The following is an 8,381-nucleotide window of genomic DNA, read 5'->3' on the forward strand; positions in this document are numbered from 1 at the left end:
CGGATATTACAGGCTGAAGCGTAAGTTATCAACAGTTATCAACTTTTCTACTAACGAGTGGTAGAGCTCGCCAATATATCAATTGTGTCTACTATAGTTTTTTTATTGATTCAGTCTGTACATCCGACTGTTGGGATTAGGTATCTTTCTCCATGTAGACAGTGGCGTAGCGTGGTGGCCACGGGCAGCACATGAAACAAAATCACCACATTTTTTCAATTGAAAAGAAAATTTAAATCCAAGCAGGATTTGAACTAATCGATTAAATAAATTAAATTTTATCGACAGCGTAAAAGTACGAAGGAAAGGAGGTGAGATGATGTCGAGTTCCACCAAAGTGCAGTACTACTACTGTAGTTCTACGTTTTCATTGGTAATAATTAGTAAAAACTTTAATACAATAGGTGACGACCTATGGGGACAACATAATTATGGCAAAAATTTCTGGCCATAAAATGGTCTGATTTTGACATTAAAAAAATCATAACTATTTTTTAGCAATAAATGAGGTTTTTAAACTCTTTAGCCAATGATCTAATAAATCTAATAATAACTAACAAAGTACATTGTCGAAATCTGTAAGTATTACTATGCTCTGTGGTCGAAATACAAGAAGTATTCCTAGCAGTGATGGATTTACCAGTAAGATGAATAGGTTGAAGCAAAGGACGGCAAATTTTAGGGGCGACAACTCTGGTCTAATTTTTTTGTCTAACAGAAATAAAAAAATAAACCCATAAAACGTCTCTCGAAAATTCAATAAAAATGTCAATATTTCTGTACTATACCTACTTAACGAATAATGTACTTTTGAGACGATTAATTTTAAGAACAATCCAATAGCGTTTCAATATTACAATTTAAATTCAATAAAATGTTTACTCATTTTTTAATTGATACTTTTTTTGACGTGTTGAGAGTGAATTCAGGAAATAAAAAAACATCGAAAACAGTGAATCTGACACGTTTATCTGCGTCCTACATGTAAGAGTTTGAGAGATTCTTGGTTCGAAGTCCTTAAGGCTTTGCAACCGATAAAGGCTAATCATAAGGAAAAATTTGTAATGCAACGAGAAGCTACGGGAGTACGTATGAATTTAGAACAACTGGAAAACTTGGTGACGCTTGTTGTGTGGAATGATTTTTGGCGGAATGAATTCAGGTTTATATAGAAAATTTTTCGCCTTTGCCAATATTTAAGAATTACTTCGTAAGATTTTTATAGCTGAACTAAAGAAATTCAAGTATTTTGAAGAAAAAGCGATAGTATCATATGTTTCGAAGCAATATACAACAAAGAAAAAGTTTGACAAAACATCTAAAGAAGATTTTAGAATAACTGCAAGTGAATCATTCAGGATCATAGATGAAGTAAAAAAAAGTAGATAATGCGCAGCCTTTGTTGTTAGTGAAGCCACAAAACTCGGCTCCTTCAAGTAAACACACGCGCTCACGCACACACATGCATCAAACTACGCTCATTTTCGTTAGTATCTCATGAGGCCTCGTACAGTAACTTTGCCTATAAAATGCCGTTCTTTTGTAATTAAATGGTGCAAAAACAATACCAAAGTGAACAAAAAGTCTGAAGAAATATCGTTTCACACGTAAATACATACAAAACTTTATATTTTTTGTTATTCCAAAATAATATTGAGGTTATTCGGAACTTATAATTTCTATGCCCCGAAATGACGTACCGAGTGAGTGCTACCAGTAATTTTTATTTCCATTAGCCCAAAATGCGGGTAAGTAAATCGTAGGCAATCATAGAAAAATAATTAAGTAGAAAGTGGACATCATTATTGTGTTTTTTTTTTTTTATCGTGTGATTTTATGTTTTACCTAAATTGAAGTCAATATGAATTGTTAACTCGTTTTTGTCTGTTTAAATTTGTGAATTAACTACTCATATTTTACTACTAAATATCATAATTTTAGGTTTCCAACGAATATTTTAATAGGAGATAGATAGAATAGGTAGCTGCTGTGCGACTGAGCTGAAATGAACTACAACGACAGCCATCCTCATCTAGTGTGGTTTGTTCAAACCATTTTGATAAAGCTGACATGTACGGTACAAAACGTGGACTTCGCAGAGTACCATCACGTATATACTACTACTTACTACTAGGTATTTTAATGTTGAATTTTTTGTTCTAGGACCTACCGGATGAGTCTTAAATTAGTCGTTAACCAAGATTCAATCTTTGATACACCTAGAAAACATAAACTAAGAGAAAAGTTAAATAAGCAGGACCTTTATTTAAAAAAAAAATGTAAAAAAATTAAATCATTACAGCAAAGAGTTAGACGTCTTTAAAACAGGAACTTGCCCTTCAGAGGAATCATCAATTACTTAAAAACGAAATTTTCATTGACACAGATTTATATAATTCATTAAATCAAAACATGGCTGCAATAGATTTATTTAACAATTTGAAGCAAAAAAGGAGTAAATATATTTAAAACTATAAACAGATTTTTATTTTCACATACCCATTTTACCTATATTAAATTAATTGTGTTTAATCCCATATAATAAAATGTTCAGGGACTTTTTTTAAAAAGTGTCAACACTTCACTCACTCACACATATTTAAAAAAGTGGCTTCACTTTTACCTACCCCACCCCAGCCTGCAAAATATTGATATTTGTAATAAAAAAAATACTAATTGATAGATTTTGAATTGCTCAATTCAACTACGTTGTTATTTTAAATTGCTCACCTCAAATTATATAATTAAAAATCAAAATTAAAAAAAAAAATCAAATATTTTCAAACTCCTATATCTTTTGATGTATACAATATTTTAAATTGCTCAAAGTGTTAAAAAACTGCTCATGTTGCATTTATAATTGCTCAAGTATAGTTTGGAATAGACCCACTTCCCTTAGTTTTTAAATAAATATAAATAGTTTGAACAAATAAAATAATGATATTTGTAAAAAAAAATACTAATCGATAGATTTTCAATAGTTCAATTGATCTACGTTGTTATTTTAAACTGCTCACCTTAAACTGTTCAATTATAAATCAATAAAGTCGTTGAAAAAAATTCATTTATCAATATTTTCAAACTCCTATATCTTTTGATGTATACAATATTTTAAATTGCTCAACGTGTTAAAGAATTGCTCAAGTTGCATTTATAATTGCTCAAGTACAGTTTTGAACGGATCCACTTCCCTTAATTTTTAAATAAATATAAATAGTTTGAACAAATAAAATAATGATATTTGTAAAAAAAAAAAATGCAACTTGATATAAATGCAACTTGAGCAGGGTTTTAACACGTTGAGCAATTTAAAATATTGTATACATCAAAAGATATAGAAGTTTAAAAATATTGATAAAAGAATATTTTTCAACGACTTTTTTGATTTTTAATTAAATAATTTGAGGTGAGCAATTTAAAAGGACAACGTAGTTGAATTGAGCTATTGAAAATCTATCGATTAGTATCTTTTTTATTACGAATATCCGCAATTTTTTGGCTTCGCATCATTGTCTATGCGCACGCGCAGCGTACACCTGTCTTATGATATAAACGATAAATTTGTTCAAACTATTTATATTTATTTAAAAATTAAGGAAAGCGGAGCTGTTGAAAACCGCATTTGAGCAATTATAAATGCAACTTCAGCAGGGTTTTAACACGTCGAGCAATTTAAAATATTGTATACATCAAAAGATATAGGAGTTTGAAAATATTGATAAATGAATTTTTTTCAACGACTTTTTTGATTTGTAATTAAATAATTTGAGGTGAGCAATTTAAAAGGACAACGTAGTCGAATTGAGCTATTGAAAATCGAACGATTACCATCTTTTTATTACGAATATCCGCAATTTTTTTGGCTTCCCATCATTGTCTATGCGCATCTGCAGCGCTCACTTTATCGATATAAACGTTAAATTTGTTCCAACTTTATATATTTATTTAAAAATTAAGGAAAGCGGAGCTGTTGAAAACCGCATTTGAGCAATTATAAATGCAACTTCAGCAGGGTTTTAACACGTTGAGCAATTTAAAATATTGTATACATCAAAAGATATAGGAGTTTGAAAATATTGATAAATGATTTTTTTTCAACGACTTTTTTGATTTGTAATTAAATAATTTGAGGTGAGCAATTTAAAAAGCCAACGTAGTTGAATTGAGCTATTGAAAATCGAACGATTACCATCTTTTTATTACGAATATCCGCAATTTTTTGGCTTCGCATCATTGTCTATGCGCACGCGCAGCGTACATCTGTCTTATGATATAAACGATAAATTTGTTCAAACTATTTATATTTATTTAAAAATTAAGGAAAGCGGAGCTGTTTAAAACTGTATTTGAGCAATTATAAATGCAACTTCAGCAGGGTTTTAACACGTTGAGCAATTTAAAATATTGTATACATCAAAAGATATAGGAGTTTGAAAATATTGATAAATGAATTTTTTCAACGACTTTTTTGATTTATAATTAAATAATTTGAGGTGAGCAATTTAAAAGGATAACGTAGTTGAATTGAGCTATTGAAAATGTATCGATTAGTATTTTTTTTTTTACAAATATGAATTTTTTTCAACGACTTTTTTGATTTGTAATTAAATAATTTGAGGTGAGCAATTTAAAAGGCCAACGTAGTTGAATTGAGCTATTGAAAATCGAACGATTAGCATCTTTTTTATTACGAATATCCGCAATTTTTTGGCTTCGCATCATTGTCTATGCGCACGCGCAGCGTACATCTGTCTTATGATATAAACGATAAATTTGTTCAAACTATTTATATTTATTTAAAAATTAAGGAAAGCGGAGCTGTTCAAAACTGCATTTGAGCAATTATAAATGCAACTTCAGCAGGGTTTTAACACGTTGAGCAATTTAAAATATTGTATACATCAAAAGATATAGGAGTTTGAAAATATTGATAAATGAATTTTTTCAACGACTTTTTTGATTTATAATTAAATAATTTGAGGTGAGCAATTTAAAAGGATAACGTAGTTGAATTGAGCTATTGAAAATGTATCGATTAGTATTTTTTTTTTTACAAATATCATTATTTTATTTGTTCAAACAATTTATATTTATTTAAAAATTAAGGAAAGCGGAGCTGTTGAAAACCGCATTTGAGCAATTATAAATGCAACTTCAGCAGGGTTTTAACACGTTGAGCAATTTAAAATATTGTATACATCAAAAGATATAGGAGTTTGAAAATATTGATAAATGAATTTTTTTCAACGACTTTTTTGATTTGTAATTAAATAATTTGAGCTGAGCAATTTAAAAGGCCAACGTAGTTGAATTGAGCTATTGAAAATCGAACGATTACCATCTTTTTATTACGAATATCCGCAATTTTTTTGGCTTCCCATCATTGTCTATGCGCATCTGCAGCGCTCACTTTATCGATATAAACGATAAATTTGTTCCAACTTTACATATTTATTTAAAAATTAAGGAAAGCGGAGCTGTTGAAAACTGCATTTGAGCAATTATAAATGCAACTTCAGCAGGGTTTTAACACGTCGAGCAATTTAAAATATTGTATACATCAAAAGATATAGGAGTTTGAAAATATTGATAAATGAATTTTTTTCAACGACTTTTTTGATTTGTAATTAAATAATTTGAGGTGAGCAATTTAAAAGGACAACGTAGTCGAATTGAGCTATTGAAAATCGAACGATTACCATCTTTTTATTATGAATATCCGCAATTTTTTTGGCTTCCCATCATTGTCTATGCGCATCTGCAGCGCTCACTTTATCGATATAAACGTTAAATTTGTTCCAACATTATATATTTATTTAAAAATTAAGGAAAGCGGAGCTGTTGAAAACCGCATTTGAGCAATTATAAATGCAACTTCAGCAGGGTTTTAACACGTTGAGCAATTTAAAATATTGTATACATCAAAAGATATAGGAGTTTGAAAATATTGATAAAAGAATATTTTTCAACGACTTTTTTGATTTGTAATTAAATAATTTGAGGTGAGCAATTTAAAAGGACAACGTAGTTGAATTGAGCTATTGAAAATCGAACGATTAGCATCTTTTTATTACGAATATCCGCAATTTTTTTGGCTTCCCATCATTGTCTATGCGCATCTGCAGCGCTCACTTTATCGATATAAACGATAAATTTGTTCCAACTTTACATATTTATTTAAAAATTAAGGAAAGCGGAGCTGTTCAAAACTGCATTTGAGCAATTATAAATGCAACTTCAGCAGGGTTTTAACACGTTGAGCAATTTAAAATATTGTATACATCAAAAGATACAGGAGTTTGAAAATATTGATAAATGAATTTTTTTCAACGACTTTTTTGATTTGTAATTAAATAATTTGAGGTGAGCAATTTAAAAGGACAACGTAGTCGAATTGAGCTATTGAAAATGTATCGATTAGTATTTTTTTTTTTCAAATATCGATATTTTATTTGTTCAAACTATTTATATTTATTTAAAAATTAAGGGAAGTGGATCTGTTCCAAACTATACTTGAGCAATTATAAATGCAACTTGAGCAGTTTTTTAACACTTTGAGCAATTTAAAATATTGTATACATCGAAAGATATAGGAGTTTGAAAATATTTGATTTTTTTTTTTAATTTTGATTTTTAATTATATAATTTGAGGTGAGCAATTTAAAAGGACAACGTAGTTGAATTGAGCAATTTAAAATCTATCAATTAGTATTTTTTTTATTACAGATATCATTACTTTGCAGGCTGGGGTGGGGTAGGTTTCACTTTTTGTTCTAAGTGCGTTATCTATTCTTTTTACTTGATCTATGTTCAGGATTAACACGTTCCTCGTACCTCGTGTCCACTTATTTACTTTATGGTTACGGCAGTAAAAAAATATAACCACTCCCTCTCTTTCCGTGGGTGTCGTAAGTAGCGACGAAGGAATAACACAGTTCCACTACCACCTTGGAACTTACAGACCGGAAATAAATATTTGTACGAATAGAAATATCACAAGTATTTAGGCGCCTACATACCACACGCACCATTACACCAGACGCTCATATATTGTTAGCTTGTGATTTTGGGTCTCTTTTGTGGTTGAAGTGAGGTAAAGGGTTAAGATAATAATATTTTTGTACAATGATTGGTCTCTTGCTCTTTGCGTTATACAGTCACTGCTGGGCCATTCATGATCCTTCCTCTGTCTCCAGAACTGGATAATTTTAAAAAACTTTGTTACTAATTAGTATTTCTAAGTTAAAATCCATTATTTTGTTGGCTTTATGATTTTACTTATTACGAAATGGTTACCGTCAATATCAATAGCATTCGTAATTTTATTGATATAGATGTTTAACGATTACTAAATACATTTAATTTATTTTCATTTTTGTATTGAACAAAACTATTTCATATTTACGAACCTTGCAAGATACGCAAGCGATCTCCATTCTGTTGCCGAGCGCGTAATATCAGTGCCGATACCTGACCACTGCGATCCACAACCACTCACAAAATATTACATATAAGTCATGTAGTTTGCTAGCATTTGTATGGTGCAGGTGGTAAAAGTGTGCTTATATCGATTGCATATAGCTTCATTTTGCTGTACCTAACCCCATTCTTATTATATTGTTCTAAATCATTAAATTTATCTGTGGATGTAGAACTATGTTATGGAATCTACCTAACGGAAACTAAAGTAGACCTATTATGATGACATCAAAAGGTTTTAAAACACAAAGGGACATTTACAGAACCAAAAATTACTTTTATATGACTTGAACTTAAGAAAAATCTTTTAAATTATATAAATTAAATAGGTTATCAATTCTGCTTTATAAACAACTAGCTAGCTTTTGAGGTTTTAATTTTACGAGAATATATGATTTAGTTCTATGGTTGAGAATAACACGAGATCATAAGATAGCTACGAAGAGCAACACGGAGGGGAGTAGCCATTTACAGACATTCCCCTCTGTCAAGGTATAACGCCAAATGGCCATATGCGTACAATAAAACTAGTTGCAGCCGCACTGGTCTCTAGACTAAATCTAGTTCCGCGATTGAATCAACGTCCTTCAAAAAATGCCAAATCGTTCTGTTTTTTGCTGCAAAAAGAGATCTGCAACGTCAAATTTACTAAAACATGGCGTTACCTTTCAGACGTAGGTATTTTTTAATCACATTATTACTTGTACACTTCTTTTAAACCTTTTTTAAACTTAAAAATTACAAACATTATCAGTCGTGTTGACTCGATTTGTTTATCAACACAGGCCACTCGCCCTCATACAATATGCGGATCGGTCGAGCGACTGACCGGAGTCTATTTCGAAGAAGTCACTGTCGCCGAGCGATAGTGTTGTTACCGGTTTGTTTGTAGATAGTTATCA

The sequence above is a fragment of the Melitaea cinxia genome, chromosome 17 (genome assembly GCF_905220565.1).
Source record: "Melitaea cinxia chromosome 17, ilMelCinx1.1, whole genome shotgun sequence".
In the NCBI taxonomy this organism is placed as follows: Eukaryota; Metazoa; Arthropoda; class Insecta; order Lepidoptera; family Nymphalidae; genus Melitaea; species Melitaea cinxia.